The 18,707-nt window shown below is 35.5% G+C and overlaps 1 pseudogene; it reads right to left on the bottom strand.

The window, feature by feature from the left end:
• Nucleotides 1-2,616: 2,616 nt before the first annotated feature.
• LOC113476925 overlaps nt 2,617-18,707 on the bottom strand; it is a 55,933-nt pseudogene continuing 39,842 nt past the window's right edge.

Here is an 18,707-nt window from a genome sequence, read left to right as displayed (position 1 = left end):
AGCAAAAATTTGACATTTCTATGGCTGAAAGAAATGAATATTTTATCTAGACAAAGTGTGGGTTCAGACTGAAAATGGAAAATGTTTAAAACAGGGAATGTTCTCAAGTGATGATGCTATATAAATTTATACAGATTAGCCACGGTATTGTAATGTGGCTACTTGTCCATGATTTAATAAATGTTCGATTTCTGACAAGTATTTTCCTGAAGAGTCTGAGTTCCATAAAAGTGAAAGATAGTATATCTGTCCAGAGCTTTCTCTAGGAAGTAGTTCTGGTAAAAGTGTGCAGATGGCCAAGATAAGATTTACAGGTGTTTTAATCTTGGGTTTTTTGGTTTTTTTTTTGGTTGTTGTAATTTTTTCTTGAGACATGCACATACTTACTTTTTATTATGTGAGAAAAACTTTAGATGAACTTTTTTTTCTCAAGTGTGATTTAATATGGAAAATTAGTCGTGAAAAACACAGCACTATCTCAATCACTGTTGAATCTGTGCTTGGTTATTGGGGTAAGATGGTTTATATCTAATTTTCAGCACCAGTGATATTTTTTGACTGGTTGGTAGTTCACGTTGTCTCCATTGATACCTATTTAACTGCACTGATTAATGTTTTGAAAGAAGTCTTTGTTAAAGGTTTCTAGTACCAGAGGTCGTTGAGCAAAGATGACTTTTTAAGACACAGTTTTAGGTATACAGAAAAAATTGAAATATGCAAGCCAAATTTTATCCTTTCAACAGACCAATATTTGACCTTCCCACCCTATCCCTTCATTTTTCAAAACTTTCTATTCCTTGGGGCTTTCTTTTCCTTTTACTGTCTTAAAAACCTTACCATTTTCTTGCTCACAAATGAATATGTTGAACTCTCCAAACCTTTGTTTGATGCTCTTTAACAGACAACTGTTCTGTCCATTTCCCTGGTGAACCTCACATCAGGCACTACCCTCTCTTACACAGTGCTTGCAGCACTGCTTTTTATAGTGCTCACAGGTGGTCACATGCCCTGGCTTACAGTTTCCAAGCCTGTTTGCATCGATTCTAAAGAGCTGCAGCACTTCTTTGGAACAAAGGTTAGCTCTTGCTTGCCAGTTGTAGCACTGACAGAATGCGTAGACCTTTGCTGTGGAACAGGAAAGCTTTCTAGTTCCTTTTGTGAATTTTGCTTTTACAAAAATGTTAAGAATATAGAAATTATAAAATATGCATCTTGCATGCTATTTCAGTTGAAGTTTTACAACCATTATTTATTTTGGGGTCAGGTGACATCAAGATGATCTCCAGCAAAATTGCACAGCTGTGAGATGTGTCCTAGTACTATTGGATTTTAGTGTTGACAGGTCTTTCAAATCTATGGTAAGAACTTCTGAATGCCTATAAAGACAATCACAATAAGAAATTTGATCATTGAAGAATCTTCAAAGATTTATGCCTGTATTTTCTGTGTGTTCTAAATTATAGCAAGCAAATCCATAAAGTCAAAAGAATGAACAGCTAGTATGTCCTGCCACTGCAGGAATATCAGTGAAATGGGAAACTAAATTTTGTTGCCCTCTCTTGATACAAAGGTTTATCATAAAATTCAGATGAAGTTAATATGGATGTTATAATTGTTCATCTTTACAGAGCTTTCAGAGTAAGATAAATACTTTATTTCTCCCTTCTAATGCATTCCATGCAGTAGTTGATGGTAACAGAGGTGTGGATAGATCTCCCAAATAGAATACCTGTGAAGGTATATTTTCTTTTGGCTACTTTTTAGGGTGGCCTGACACAATTTGTTCCAATCCTGTTAACAGGCAGTACATGATACATGATTTATATGGATTTGTTTAAAGCCATCACATGGAATTCCTGGTTAGTCATTGTTGCAGAGCTTGGCTTGCAGCAAAATGTATTAACAGTTATTCAAAATTCCTTTAAGGTTGGGAAAATAATTACTTTATACATAAATGACTGATAGAATATTTTCAGATATGAGTTACTGTATATAGCATGCTTAAAGGCAGGTGGAAATTGACTTTGCATATTATGTAGGTATTAACAGACATAAGAACAATGTGCTAATTTTTTTAGAGAATTTGGGTATTTTTTGACTGTCAAGTCAAAAGTTAAAGTGGATTAAAAGACTCTATTCAAAAGTAAAATTTAAATACAAAGTAGATTTAAAAATGAAAGTAATGTATACTTTCAGATAGACCATGTGCATCTACAGCAGTTGTGGTATGAAAAATAAGTAGTGTCACCAAAGATATAGCTTCACTTTATAAAAAAGAAGGTGCAAAAATATGATTGAAGTTTCTATAATCACAAAGGCAGTGAATAAAAGAACATGGAACTGTTCCTTGCCAAATTTTACAGTACTAAAACTAGCTGGCACTTAATTAAGGTAGTAGGAGGTGAATTTAAAACAGATAAAGCAAAGTGCTGCTTTACACAGTGGGCATTGAACTTTTGGAATTTACTGGAGATTGTAGAGTCAGGTAGTGTAAGTAAGCTCAAAAAGGAATTGTTGTCATAAATAAAACAACGATTTTATGGACTGTTTGGAAATTAATTGCCGATTTCAACCTGTATGTTTGAAGTGACATATCTCAGCTCAGAATAAAATTTATTAATCAAAATAAAAATCATTAGAATCAACACATTTTGCCAATGAGAAACAAGCATATTTATTCCGGTTGCATAAAATTCTGGACTTCTGGAGGTGATGAAGTCATCAAAGGCAGTTTTGGCCTCCTCTTGGTTTCTGAAGTGTCTCCCGCACAGGAAGCTGTTGAGATGCTTGAAGAAGTGATAGTCGGTGGGCGAGAGGTCTGGTGAGTATGGTGGATGAGGCAGAGTTTCGTGGCCCAGCTCGTTCAACCGTTGCAGCATCGAAAGTGCAATGTGTGGATGCGCGTTATCGTGGAGAAGGATTGGACCCCTTCTGTTGACCAGTGCTGGGTGCAGCCGTTGAAGTTTCTGGTGCATTTCATTGATTTGCTGGACATAATTCTCTGCCGTGATCATTTCACCCGGATTCAGGAAGCTGTGATGGATTAAACCAGCAGCAGACCACCAGACACTGAGCATGACCTTCTTTTGGTGCAAATTCAGCTTTGGGAAGTGCTGCGGAGCTTCATCGCGGTCCAACCACTGAGCTGATCATCGCCAGTTATCGTAGAGCATCCATTTCTCATCACACGTCACAATACGGTCGAGAAACGGGTCATTCTGGTTGTGAAAAAGAAGCGCCGCCAACTCTTCAAAATAGCGATTTCTGTGATTCTCATTCAATTTGTGCGGCACCCATTTGTCGAGCTTCTTCAACTTTCCAATCTTCTTCAGATGCTCAGAAACAGTTGATATGCTTGCCCCGAGTTCTTTTGCAAGTTCTCGAACAGTTGTGCGTGTATCTGCTTCCACCAGAGCCTTCAATTCATTGTCGTCAATAGCAGAAGGATGTCTGCGACCTTCTTGATCTTCAAGGTCGAAATCGCCACGTCAAAATTTTTGGAAACAAAGTCGCACTGTCCGTTTGTTAACACTTCCCTGGCCAGATACCTCGTTGATGTTTCGAGCAGCTTGCGCTGCATTACATCCAAGTTTGAACTCATAGATCTGTCGAAATTTCTGTTTTGACATCTGAACTTCAAACTTCCAAAGTTTGTCAAAAACGCAGTTTATAATTTAATTATACAGCATGAAAGTTCATAACATGAGCTTTTCAAAAATATGTAACAGTATGCTAGTCGAGAAAGTACTATTCCTCAAACATATACAATGAAAATCACATTACAAAATGGAAATAAATTTCCAAACAGCCTATAGTAAGAAAAGGAGTAGGCAATTAAGTGCCTTCTAGCATCCCTAACCCCAAATTTGTAGGTGCTGTGCTAGTGTGCTGGGAGAAACTGGCTGGGCATATGTGTTCTGCCTAAATAGCTTTTCCTTTTGCTACTCTGAAGAGCTGTGCTAGGTGGACCTTTTGTCTGACTTAGCAGGACAAAGTTCTTACTTATAAAACCTTCAATTTTTCTCCTGAAAATATTTTTTCTACTAGCGCTTGCCGGCAACTTCATAGGAGCTTACAAATTATATGAAAAAGGAAGAGCACTTTCTTTCTAAATTACTTGTAATTTGTTGGTTTGGTTTTTTTTTTTTTTTGTGTGTGTGCATGTTTGGTTTTGCTTTACAGGCATTCAGAACATCAGTATGCATTTCTTGCAAGTGTATACTAATGAAAATGTCAGATATTTACCATAAAATAAAACTATTTCATGACTTGCTTTGACTGCTTTTGAGTTCTTGCCAGAGATTAGACTGTGGGTATAATTTTCTTTTAATAACTTCATGTTGGGTAGCCCTGCACTCTAGTTTAGCCAGATTTGTGCCAGAACAAATCAAATATGAAATAGATGTCTTAATTTGGAATTCTGAATGTAAAATAGCTTATGGATATTTTAGGACTGTATGTTCTGTGTGTTGTCATCAACTATAATCCTCTCTTCCTCCAGTTATTCAGTGTATTAGCACTTGTTCCTCAGTGGTATGCATGTTTTTCTGGAGGATGTTATGCTTAGATTCGACTCACAGAACTGCAAAACATCTAATTCAAAAGTGCCATCTTTTTTGTTTAATATTATCTGAATGATTTTTCTGATGTCTTTCATTTTCAAGAAATCAATAATGCATTACATGTTACTTGCTATATTATCCATAACCAGTGCTTATTTTATACTGATAGAAACAGCAGTATGCTAATATATTTACACAGGAGTCTGTAAGTCTCAATATTCACTTATTTGGGCCCCAAACTGTTGAAGTACTGTCACTTCTGAGTGTTCAGGCACAGCACAGCTTTGTTTGTAGATACAGACCCATAAATAACATGCATACCAGTAAACTGACATTTTGAATGCTGAAATTAAAAATAACTTGCTTTTAAATAAATTAAAGTCGTCCTTAAAGAGGTAATATTTTGTGCAGAAAGGAGTCTCAGATCATTTTTTGAAACATTCTGTAACATTACTATGAACTTTTCTTATTTATGTGTAGCTTTACCAACCTAAGTATGAATGTTCTCTTTTATTTAGTTTTTAGACTACATCTTAAGAGGAAAAACTCTGAAGAGGCCATCTGACTTGTTATGTCTCTGAGAAGTGTTTGAGTATTTTTTTTAGGAAAGATAGCATGTTGTCACTGATCTTTAGAACCTCCAAAAGATTATTAAAAAGTTAAGGTGTAGAGTGTGGACAGATATGACCTCAAGCAGAGTTGACAATTTAAATGGTTTCCAGTTTGTCTTAGAGTGAGTGGATGAAAGATTTTTCTCCTTTTTTATGTATGGAGACATCTGAACCTTTGTCCTTTAATGCTAGACCAAAAGTACTTGCCAGGTACCTGATACAACTTCAGCTTAATTCATCCAACTCATTTATGTATTTCTTAATACACCCATTTCTGTTATTTTCAGACAATTCAGTTCTTTTTCTCAACAAAAGCGTGTCCATTCATGTAAAGAAAAAAAAATATTTCTTAAAGGAATGACTGTGTTCTTGTCTTTGGCTGAAGCATACATCACAGTTAAGATTGTGAGGAAGCTTGCTGTGCCACTCTGCAAGAGAGCAAGATTGTACCTGAGATTGATAGTCCTGTTGACTTCTTTCATAGACTTTTTCCTAATACCTGACTGAGAAGGTGATTACCTACAGCACTGATTGGCAGCAAAATTAACTCCAAATGGGAACTATACATGAGGTCTGCGGAGCTTTCCTCCAGAAGTCCTCAGAACCATCTGCTAGTGAGAACTCCAAGATAATATGCTTCAGGACTTTATTTCAATTTTCACATCCATCTGTTCTGATCATTAGACACATCTGATCTCCCTGCTGGAGAGGCTGACTCTGACCAAGTGGGGCGGGGTGGGTGATACAACTTTATGTAGATGTTCCACAACTCTGACCCCTCTCCTTCTGTCTTCCCCTCAAAACTGAACACTGAACTGAAACTGAACTGAACTGAACTGGGCATCTTTCAGCAGCTAACACAAGGCAGAAATCTGTATTTTAATGAGCATAAAGGAAGATACTTATTTTCATTCTGGTAGCACTTTGAGGCTGATATCTAGCTTTTCAAGTACATCTGATGGTGGCTTTGCCAAGTGGATGTAAAACTACCAGCAGGGCTCAACTGCAAGTTTCAAGGTTTCATGTGTGCTGGTTAGATTGTGATATTGCACTAGACTCACTATTCAGGAGGTGCAGTGATCTACCTGTAGATAAAATTATGACCTGATGGATAGGAAGTATTCTCAGTTTTTGCTGTCAAATCTACATGGATGGAAATTTGGTCATTAATGGTTTTGTGCTGGATTTATTTTTGTGAGTTTCTGTCAATTCTTATAATCAGACATACACTGTGAATCACACTGTATCATAATGGCTGCTTCTGTACAGATCTGACAGTAGAGGCATAGACATGTTCTCACCTCTCTTACCAGTATCTCCTTCCTATATGGCTAATTCGGAATAGCTTGTCTGATCCTTATCTTTACGCCATGGCTTAATTCATACAACACTGAGTATAACTGACTTTGTATCTAAGTCAAGATGCTATCTGGAACTGTGTATACTGTATAACATTATGCTTGAGAGAAAATGTTTATTTGTAGCAGAACAGTGTAGTCCCCCTCCTTCTGTATTTATCTAGTCACATTATTTATTTATTGTGTTAGATATTTCTAGTTTTGCTGGGCCTCTTATTCAGGTACTTCTGTCTTCCCTCTCACCTTATGCCTTGACTAAGACTCTTCTGAAAGGTCTTAGTAATACTTCAATCCTTGTCCTAAGAGTCATTGTTACCTGACCTCAACCTATGGCTAAGAATTAATTTTTTTTTCTCCTTCTGAAATGTTCAGCATGCTCTTTGCTTATCTTGCTGAAGACAGAATTTTTGTTACTCTAAAAAAAAAAAAAGAAAACTGGGAGATTGTAATCTTCACATTGCTGAATTCCACAAGAATTTCACTCTCATCTAGGAAAAGCAGACTTGCAATTTAAATACCTAGGGAGCATTACATATGCTCATTTTATTTAGTTATTATTAAATTCTTGTCAAGATTATAAGTTGCTTAAAAAGTTGATCAGTGTGATTTGCAATACTACTGAGCTCTTGCTATATATACAATTTTCAGGCTGTTAGACCAAATACTAGTTGAGACTTTGGGAGGAGAAAATCCCCTTGAACAAGTAATAGGAAAGTTTTGTGGGACTCTAATGGTGTGAACTCTTTTGTGGTTATTGTAAGTGAATAAACCAAGAGAAAATCAACAAAGTCAGACCACATAGTAGCTTCAGGAGAAAGCATGTCCCAAGAATGATTGTCATGAGCAAAGCTCATGTAATATTGCCTGTCACTAAAAGGCAAGCTTCTGCTCTTCTCAAACAAGCATTCACCACTTAAAATATGGACTGTACAGAGTGAATGAGGATGACTGCAAAAATCCAGATATTCTTCCACTTGTACATTTCATGAAATTCCTCACTTCACAAATAAATCTTTGGATAAAGAAATACGCCTTTATTCTGACATCTTTAGCCAGAGACATCTTGTATGTGTGTATGCATTAGGTATATTTATACACTTAATTTATTCTTTGGACTATCAACAATAAAGTTCTGTCATTAGTTCCATTAATTTGTATTTGCATTACTTATTTTAAAAAACCTCTATTAACCTGTCAGGAAAGACAATAAAGCAGTTTATTTTTAACTGGAATTGTTGGAAATGCAGAGATTTAGAGATGAGGCACAGAAACAGATTATTTCACTACAAAACTTTCTTGTCCTGCTACTCACTACAGAAAATAAGTGTATCAATATGCAAGTTAAATAAAATTTGTTAATATTTCTACATGGAAATACATTTATCTAAATTATTGTAAGTAGAGAAATGGGTTTTTAAAACACCTTGTCACTTTATTAATATTTTATTCAAGAAAGATTGTTTTTCAGATTGAATATTTGTCAGTTAAAGTGACTTTTTTCAACTGATTTGAAATTTACCCTTGAATAGGTATCTCAGTGAATGTGTTATCCCATATTTACCTTTGAAATTCAACATTAACTATATGATAATATTTACTTTAAAAATTAAATATTCAATCATTTCAAAAACCTAAAAGTAAGTAAATGAAAGTATCTAATAGTTGAAAGCTTGTGCTATTGTTGTCACAAATTCTATATACCCCTTTCTTTTAAGGATCTCAAAATAAAACTATTAGTATTGCTTTTGCTGTGCTGAGCTGAATGGCTCTTAACAGGTGCACAGAGCCAAAACAAGGGTTAGGAGGAAGTTCCATTCTGGAAGGGTTTCCAAATGAACAGCTATGTTTTGTTTCCTACTCATGGGTCTTTTAAGATTCCATGTGCCCTCTTGTCTGCTAGAACCCATTCCATTCACAGCTGGAGTGTTATTCAGGTGGTTTATGATTTTTGGGTTCAGATTAGGCTCAAAATTTAGTCTATTTTCCTCAATAATTGAAGTTGTATTTAACCATGTTAATGAAAGCATGTATGCTTGAATGGTAGAACATCATTTAAGTAAATTATTTTTTTATTTCATGTATTACTCTAGAACTTGATACTTTAAAACTTGAGATCTAGTGGGCCCTTTTAATAACCCCTTTTCTTAGGTTTTAGAAAAATAACCTTGCGTATATATATATATATATATATATATATATATATATATATATATATATATACAAGTACTGACTATTCCTGATTGTATTGCGCTCCCTGACCCCATCACTGATCATGACTTCAGGGTCTGTGCTATTAACATCGAAACCAAAACTCTACAGGTGCTCTACAGCATATTTAAAAATGCATTTACAGGGTCTGACCACTAGATGTCACGCACCTATTTGTGAATGTTAACATAGCTTAACACCGTTGCTTGCTTTTTTTTAATCTATTGGTAAAGATTTTTTTTTTTTTTTTTCCCCTTTCTCCCTCAGAACTCTATATTGTCTTTGGAGATGTGTTTGTTTTTTAATGGAAATTATTTCTGTCTTCAGCTGTCTTAATCCCTTGCTCTCTCTTTGCTAACTTGGTAGTCAAAATACTTTTGTTTTGTGACAAATGTTCCTTCAGACTTTCTTTAGAGCTTTACTATTTTGCTTTCTCTTATAAGTAATGGCTTTTCCCTTTTGTTGTTGTTGCAGATGTTAATTTTTGTGAAGACATAGTAAAATAGGAAATATGAAATAAAAAACCCCATAGGAATTCTGGAAGCCTCTTGATTGTCTTTTGGTTGTTTCAGATCTTTGAAAGTGCTGTCACCTTACTAATATTCCTGCCAGTAAGAGAGTTCTTCAGAGGCCTTTTGCTCATCTTCAGGCCAGGATTCTCTTGCTGGACACAGAATTCTATTTTTACACCTTTACTGTTGTAAAAAAATTGATCCACCTCCCCCGGTGGCGCTTTTCTATTGTCAGTTTTTGTCACCTCTTGAAAGGTGCTCCAATATATTACTTTTGTGTTTTGTTTTTGTTTGTGTTTTTTCTTTCTTAATCTTGCATAATATATGAACTTTTAATGTCCTTATTCCAAAGCCTTAATTTTTCCTGTCTTCATATGCTTCCTCCAAATAACTTGACATATTTTCTTTCTTGAAAGCAAACTAGGCTATGTGTACAAAACTACCAGAGAGTGTGGGGTTTGTGATGTGTTGAAAAGGAATGTACATGACACAAAATTATAATGTAATTCTAGCAAGTCAGACTGTTGGTCCAACTAGCCTGCCATCCCTTCCCTGATCAGTCAATGCAGAATGTCCAGTGAAGAGTATATGGACAATACCGATATGTAGTGGTACTTCTCTAAGATGCCCTCCCAGCCTCCAACAGTTTGTAACTGTAGGGTCTTCCTTTACAAGCAAAGGTCTTCATGATTTGTTATTTTCTTTTCCAGAAATTGTTCAGCTACTTTTTGGCCCCTATAAACTTTTATGTGATGTGACAAGGAGTTTTTCAGTGTAACTACACATTCTATGAAGTATCTTCTTTTCTTAGTTTAGAGCCTAAAGTGCACAGAAGTTGCTTGATGCCATTTAATTCTCATGCCAAAAAAGACAGTGGAAATCATTCCCTATTTACTTTCTCTATGCTAGTCAAGATTTAGTGGATCTCCATTTTACCACCTTGTCAGCCATCCCTTTTCTAGGCTAAAGAACTACTACCTTGCATAGTGGTACTTGAAAGTCGTTCTATACCTTGATTCCTTGTTGACTCTCTCTCTCTTTTTTGGTTCTATGTTGTTCTTGTGATTGTGGAACCAAAATTCATGCAGCCTGTAAGATTTGGGAACATTGTGGAATCACACAGTGGTGTGATATTTTCCTCTGTTCCATCTTTAGTAATTCCTATTGCTTGATTCACTTTTTTTTAATTGCTACTGACCATTGAACCAATGTTTCATAGAGCTGTCACATTCCATCGCTTCTTGGTTTTAATTTATTCTGGATTTCATCTCCTATTTTTATTGCCTGGTCAGGACTAGAAACTTGTGTTTTGGTTTTGTGTTTTTTTTTTTTTGTTTTGTTTTGTTTTTTGTTTGTTTGTTTGTTTTGTTTTGTTTTGTTTTGTTTCAGTCCCTTGTTCTATGCCTTTCATCTTTCCAGAATAAGTTAGTATCATCATCAGAGGATACTTAAAGATTAATCTCAGTGTTCACTCCCTTTTCCAGTTAATTTATGAACATGTTGCACAGCAAAGGCCAAGCACAGACCATTTTGGGATTCCATTAGTAAAATGTCATTATTAAGAAAACAGACCAAATATCCTTTTACTCTTTTTTTTTTTTTTGTCATTGACTTAGTCATTTGAGGACCCATATTCCATGGCATTCTTACTTGTTTTAAGAGCTTATGGTAAGGAACTAAGTGCCTTTCAGAAATCTAAGAATAATGTATAAACCTGATTTCTTTGTCCAGATACTGGCAGACTTCTTCAGGGAGTTCAAGTAGAAGTAATAATCTTTCTGTCTATATTCATTCTCTACAGTAAGCTGTGATTCAGTATTTCCATCAGCTGAAGGATCTTTGAAGAACAGTGGGATTTTTTGAAGAACATTGGTTCTTCAAGGCAGCAGTTCAGTAGGCTGCAGACATCTGTTTTCTTCATAATAGCACCATACATTTCAGCACTGTATTCTAAAACTCATCTGGTACAGCCTTTGCGCTACCACTATGGATGTTTCCTCAGCCATGGCATTATCTATCCCAGTTACAAAACTTTAGTGTTAAGAAAAAGCAAGAGAACAGAAAGATTCTTCGGTGCAAGCTCTTTTGAAAGAAAAAAATGGTGCTACTTGCGCTATGCTGTTATGCTGGGTGCTGCCACCTTGTGGTCTTAAAATTTGTTTTCTGAACAGCGGAAGGTCTGCAATCAGAAAATAGTTTGAGTAAAGGAGGAAGTCCTTTGTCTTGTAGATAGGTGGGGCTTTTGTTATTTTTGTTTTGTTGTTTTTTTTTTTTTTAGGTTGGTGTTTTGGTTTGGTTTGATTTTTAGAAGCTCTGAACTCTGTGGTCTTGCACTGTTTTCTCTTTTCTCTTATTTTGCGTGAATAGTTCACCTGTTGAATTCCTGAAGGCTCGTTTGGTATCAACCCACATGTCCCATTTAATTTCCCTAAAACTTTAAAAATATCAAACTTCAGAAAATACATGTTTATTCCTATGAACATTATTCTTTCTGAATGCAGTGCTAATAGAATTAAGGTATCTGGTTGACTATCCTTCTTATAAGGTAACATTCATGCCTATTTACCTGAAAAATCTGGTGGGTTATCCAAAGGTTTTCTACATACTTAACTGGTGCACCTTCATTTGTAACTCTGACTGAAGTTCCTGTCTTGAATTGAAATTATTCTAGGTACTATTGCCTTAATTGCAGCTGCACAAATTAAAATATGTAGAGTAGCCGTAAGAGAGTTGATATATCTTCTTTAGTAGTCATACCTTAATCTGTAATTCTGCTTAAATGTTATGCTTTATTTTTTGCGTAATACTTTTTCCTGTGTTTGACTAAAGAAAAACACACCTCCTTGTATTCTGTACATTTCTGACTGTTACTGTAAAAATGTACAGAGGTCCTTAGAGAAATGTTTTCTTTTAATAATAGTGGTTCTCTAAGAACTATCACCATATACACAAATTTTCTATGAGTACATCTTCTGCATCAAAGCTCATTTGCTCAAGGTAACATTACAGGTGAAGAGATTTAACTCAGTGTGTGGTCACCTCATTCTCAGATATAACCAAGTCATTCATGTTTTAGGAATGCTTTCAAGAACAGGGCCACTGGAGGAAGAATTTCTATCCTTCCCTTTGACTTCTTGTCCTAATTCCCAACCTACTTGTCCTTGCTCTAGCATTTGATCAATGATCAGACAAAAAAGATTGAAATTAAACTGACAAAAAGTGAATTTCCAATTATGCCAGTTTACAACATACTTATATTTGGAAACAGGATTTAAGACAAACACCAGTTTCAAATGCTGATTTCAGTGGCCCTGAGATTTGTTAAGGATTTTGTAAGCTTATCAATCAGAGGCTGCTAATTCCACAAACAAGAGTACACAGACGTAACACTTAACAGTAAATTTTCTTCAACAAGATATGCTCAAGAATCTTCATTCACCTATTGACTTAGTCTCTCCAGTTTCAAAACTCTCTTAAGGTGCAGAATAATTCATTGTGACAGGATGTAGTTTTAAAAGCTCCACCCTCAAGAGTGGTATGAAGCAGAAGACAGATTTTGTTAAGAAACCTGAGGGCATAAGTTACAGACAACAGCAAACCATCAAAGTTTAGTCTGATAAAGCTACTCTCAGAAGGCTTTAATGGGACTTGTGTCCTGCAACTGTGGATCTGGTCCAGTGTGATTAAACTATGTTCCAGTCAAGGTAAATGTCCTGTTGAATAGAAACTCTCAAGTTACAATGCCATTCAAAAGGTTTCAAGTCTAAGGGTCCATACTTTTGAAGCAGTCTTTTTACTTCATATGAGCGCTGCTTGGTCTTTTCAGATGCAAGTTCTGGTACATGGGTATAGCAAAATCCAAGAGTGCTAGGAATGTGTTGAAGATTATCTCTGTTTTCAGATGTGAAAGTTTGCTCAAGTTTAGAAGCTGAAAAACTTGCAGGCATTCACTTTCTTTTCTTGTCAAAAGGTGGAAAGCATGATCCCCAAAACCATCTGCTCTGATCCTTCATAGAAGACTTTTTCGATCAAGTTACTAAGATTCAGTTCAGTGCTTTTCTATCACTACAGAGTATTTCAGATAGGCTTATTTAAGGCTGCAAAACCAGAAATCTGAAAAGGACATGAAATTTGATCAGAAGCAATAAAGTATATTTTAAAACTATAGGTGGGGGGGGTTTATGTCTGTTCAAGCAGATTATAGGTCGAGATTTTATTAGTGTTTTGTTAATGTAATGTATTATATTGAAGACTTTATGCTCAATAAACAATAGTATTGTGACTTGTATCAGACTCAGAAATAGTTACTAAAAATGTTCATTTTAAAATATATTTTGTTTTGTACTTAAAATATTTCAGTCAAATTCATCAGCTTTTATGTGTAACATCTTACTAATTCAGAAATTGTAGGAAAACAATATGCATTTCAGCTTCCTGCTGAAACTTCAGTCAGAGACATAATGCTCCCCAAATGATTACATTATGTGAGTTGAACAGTGATGACAGTGAAAGATAGAGAATTATACAGGATTTCCTACAGATGCCCAGAGAGTATTCACATTTCAGTAGCTATATAGAAAAAAACAGCATTGTTTAATTCAATTTTTTTGGATGATGTTTTCAAGTAATGGTTTCTAAACTTGTTCGGTATTTATGAAAGTTTCATGTCTTGATTTATACTGTCAACTTCCACACAATATCAAACAGCTGTCACCTGGAGGTACATGATATAAATAGGCAACTGCTCTCAGTGGTTGCTATTAGTCTAGAATCAAGGCTGGAAACAAAGTTAAGGTGAGCCAAAGTTGAAATAGAAATTAGGGGTAGCACAAAGAATTGTAAAAAAAAAGTGAAAAGCATACTCAGGAATCAGACTTGGAATGAGAAAGCCACAGAATCAAAATATATATTAAATATATACTAAATTAAAGGATATATTAAATATATACTAAATTAAAGGACAGCATCAGAGTTTATTTAGACCTGGATTGAATATCAAGAAGCAGTGAGCTGGCAGTCAGGAGTGGGAAGGAGAATTAGGCAGGTATTAGCTGGGTCTGAGAAACAAGCCATAGGAATGTAGTTGCAACCGATCACAAATAACTGAGAGCTCACTTGGATGGCATCTCAGGGTTTGACCATGACAACATTCAGACACACAAGCTGATCCTTAACAGTTCAACTGGTCAGACTTACTAGGCCTTTCTGGGAAAAGTCCTCTCTCTTCAGTAGAGGCTGGAAGTTTCTTTGTAGAGCAAGATAATTCAGTCACCTCCCTGTTGTCTGTGTTTGTTCCAGCAATTACTGGTTCTGTTATTTAAAAAATAAAATAAATGTATGTAGCAATACCCCTTTGACACTCCACCTGATAGCTTTGTTAAGAAACTGGTTGTGGTGGTTTAGGCTCCACATTGCTGTTTTCTCTCCCCCACCTTCAGTCCGGACAGGCTGGAAGTGAGGCACAAACCCCAGGGTTGAAATAAGGAGAAATTTTATACAACAGTGTAATAAATAACAATCTGAACAACAACAATAGCAATAATAACAACAATAAACAGTAATAACAATAAACAAGACAAAAGATATACAGAGAAATACCGCAGTGAACACAGCCAGCCCGCTGTGCGTGCTTCTTGCAACAAAAGCCACAAAGGAAAGCTTCCCGCGCTGCCACGCTGGACCTGACATCAGCATGGTATGAATAACCTGGCTGGAGATCCCTTCCCACTGCTGGGGAAACTTAACCCTATCCTAGCTGAACCAGGACACTGGTACTACTGGAAAAGTCTTTCTTGAAGCACGGCCTGCAGGATAGTGATAGAAACATTTTCTTTTTTAATAGTAGCTGTAAGAAAACAATGGGAAGAATTTGAATTATATATGAATATAATAATTTGGTTAGTGATCATCTAGAGCAGTGGTCTCCAAGGTGTGCTGTGCACACACCAGGAGGTACACAAGATGATCCACTGGCATGTGGGGAAATTATGTTGTCTAGTTTTAACTACATTAACCCTCACAAAATGTACAAGTGGCTTATGATTCCTACAAAGAAACCTTGACTGAAGATAATACTGAGCACAAGGAACAAGGAAATGGCAGAGCTGACACTTCTGTTGATAGTACAAGCTCTTTGTCAGCCACATGAGATCAAAACCAATGGTGATCTGATCGGATCTGACAGTAGATTGATCAAAAATATTAAATATGATCAAGCCTGTCTGAAATATAGATAGACATCCACTCTTGTTAATGATGAACTTCACTCTAAGTGTGTATTATGTCCTGAGATAATAGATAATGATAGTATGAAGCCATTATGATTTGCAAGATGTTTACAAACTAAGCATTCAGAATATGAAGACAAACCTTCATTTTTTTCAGTGATGTTTCAAGTCGTGATGCTCAATCCAGTACTTTGCAAAAATTAATGATAAATATCTAGAAGTTTCTTAGGTAATAGCAGAAGACCACACACCATTGGGGAAACAATTGTTCTTCCTACCATGGTAAAAATAGCTGAAAGAGTGTGTGCAAAACAATATGGCAAAAAACTAAAATGAACTCCTTTGTCAGTAAATCCCGTTGGAAGATGCACAGAAGACAAGGCTGAAAATTTGAAGAAACAAGTATGAAGACAAGTTACACAGTGTGGGCGCTTTGCTATGCAGCTGGATGGAAGTACAGATGTTTCTAACTTCTCTCAGCGTACGGATTTGCATTTCAATAATGAAATGCAGCATGAAGAACTTCTTCGAAAGATAAGATTCTCAACAGGAAATGGCTTCTTTAATAAAAACAATGTTTTAGGGAAAAACTGTGGAAGTGTAACCTGTGGTGGAGCGAAGGGTAAGGTTACAGAGATGGCACCACACGTGAAAACTCTTTCACTGCCTCACTCATAGGTGAGCTATTGCAGCACAGAAGTCAGAGCCTGGAGCGCACAAAGCGCCACAGGATGACACCGATGTGGTTAACCTTATAGAAACAAGCCCTTCAAATAGCAGCACCTTCACCAGACTTTGCAGGGAGATGGGGACGGACCATGAAAATCTCTCCTGCCGTGCAGAGGTTCAGTGGTTATCTTGTGGCAAAGAGCTTAAAAGAGCGGCCAAACTTCTTTATGCATTTTTCTTTCATGAAAAGACAAGTGTTCCAAATTTGCTGACCTTTCTGGTGATGAGAGGTGGCTGCGAGTAGTTTGCTACCTCGCAGGTATTTCCAAAAAAGAAACATCCTTGATGTGTCCCTTCAAGGTGAAGGTGAAGTTTTAACAGTGAGTTAGAAAGTGACTGATTTTCAAAAGAAACTTATGCTATGGAGAGAGCTTTTTGAAAACAGATGTTTGAATATGTTCCCCTTATCATGTGATGGTTGGTTTGGTTTGGTTGCTGAATATAATATATGCCACCTATAAAATCCTCTCGTATCTGGACACTTTAAAAGGATACAAACAGAATTTTCTAACCTATTTTAAAATCTCCCAAATGAGAGTTTCAGTGGGTTTTGAACGTGTTTGTTACAAACATAAACATGCAACCCCTCTTGATTAGTTTGGAAAAACAACTGTTTGACATCAGGGAAGACGGTCATCTATGAGCCCAATTTCAAGCAAAACCTTTGCAAAACTTATGGATGGGACTGAAAAATGAATATCATGATTTAGTAACTGCAGAAACGATGCACTTCTTCCACTGGGATTTCTGCATCAATGTGAGTTCTCTTTTTCAGCTATGACACCCTTTAAAACCAAGTACTGAAATAATCTGAACCTAGAACCAAACCTTTCAATTGCTGTATCACAAAGTGTTAAGCAAAGATTTAAAAAAACCCCACCATATACAATCATAGAGGTATCACTAAAGTATTAATATATATTCAGTTATAAATATACATATGTGCTACTGTACTGATATGTACATTATAAGACATACACAAATTAAAAAAGGATGAAGTAAATTAAGATAACAGGCAAAAATGTTTTATTTTGTTATTTATTAACAGTATGCTTTTTATTAAAAATAATATTAATAGTAACAGAGACCACTGATCTACATATCTAAAAAGGTAGTCATTTGAAAAGCAAGCTGAATTTTTTTCATACCGTTCTTTAGTGTGACATAATATGTCAATTGCAACAGCTTTATTAATATTTCAACAGGTAAGGAGTACATTTATATCATGAATAACCAGTATAACAGTTCTGTTTGTCAGGAGTGTTTGGCTTCTGCTTATATTGGGTTTGAAATGGTCTTTTTTGCAGTACTAGACGATCAGGCAGGTGATAATTACACTGTATTGCTCAAAATAAGAATGAAACCTCTTACAAAATTTGTTGTAAAATATAAGTATCTAATGCTCTGATTAAAACTGATGATAAGCATGGTATTAGATTTGTATTTTTTAATTGCTATATCCATGTTTTTTGCTGTCAACCAGTTTTAGACTTTGAGCTCTTCAGGTACTTCAAAAAAACAACTGGATTACACCCACCCACTCCCACCCCCCAATTCTGTTGTTCTTTATACCAGAATAGTCTTTAACTTTTTTTTTTAACTATATCTAGAAGGCTGCAATAATATTTTAAGATATGATAAAAGCAATTGTATTTGTAAGTATTATTTGAGTTTTGAATTTCTTTCATATTACTATTTTTGCATAAGTTTTTCAAATTTTTCACTTTTTTTGGGTGTGTATTTTCTATATTTTAAAAGTAGATATTTCAAGTGTACCACTGTAGAACTGTGAGGCACAACGAGGGCATCCTTTGAGGTGGAAGAAAGCAATATCAAGTCTAAAATCTGAAAACTTGGTTAGTGTTTTTTGATGTGTTAGACATAGTTCAGACTTATATGGTAACATATGAATACTATTTAAGAAGTGGCATGTAAAATATTTTGTTTGTGTGGTTATGCTGAACAGCATAATTCAACTAACCCTTAAACTATATGTCTGAATTTAATTACATTTATTAGAATTTCTTTAAAATGTTAACAAAACATTTTTTTCTGCTATTTAATATTCAACCTCCACCAAGTTTTTTAGAAAAATAAATCCTAAAGTCCCTATTGCATTAAAAAGAATGTGAAAACAAACAAACAAAGCAATGCACATTCATTGCTCCCAGCACAGACCTCCAAAGGAGCTGCTACAGTACAACTCACTGGTATGAAAAGAGTTTACCATCTATGGTTAAATATAAACGATTTGCTGTAGGTTGGTATGCTTCAAGACTCCACAGTTTGTCAAATTTCTTATGCAAAATAGCAAACTTTAACCATGTTCAAACTTGCATCAAAGATTTTGGAGGGTGCCTTTTTTTTTTTTTTAATTTTAATATTAAACTCCCATTTAACATATAGGAAAACAGATTGCCTACATTTTGGTACTTTTTTTTGTTTTGTGATCTTTTTAAAAATTTTAGCTACATATATTTATTTTTGCATACTTTGCCTT

This window comes from Athene cunicularia (assembly GCF_003259725.1).
Source record: "Athene cunicularia isolate RWA chromosome 2 unlocalized genomic scaffold, athCun1 chr2_part1, whole genome shotgun sequence".
Classification (NCBI taxonomy): Eukaryota; Metazoa; Chordata; class Aves; order Strigiformes; family Strigidae; genus Athene; species Athene cunicularia.
This window is presented reverse-complemented; position numbering and strand designations above follow the sequence as displayed.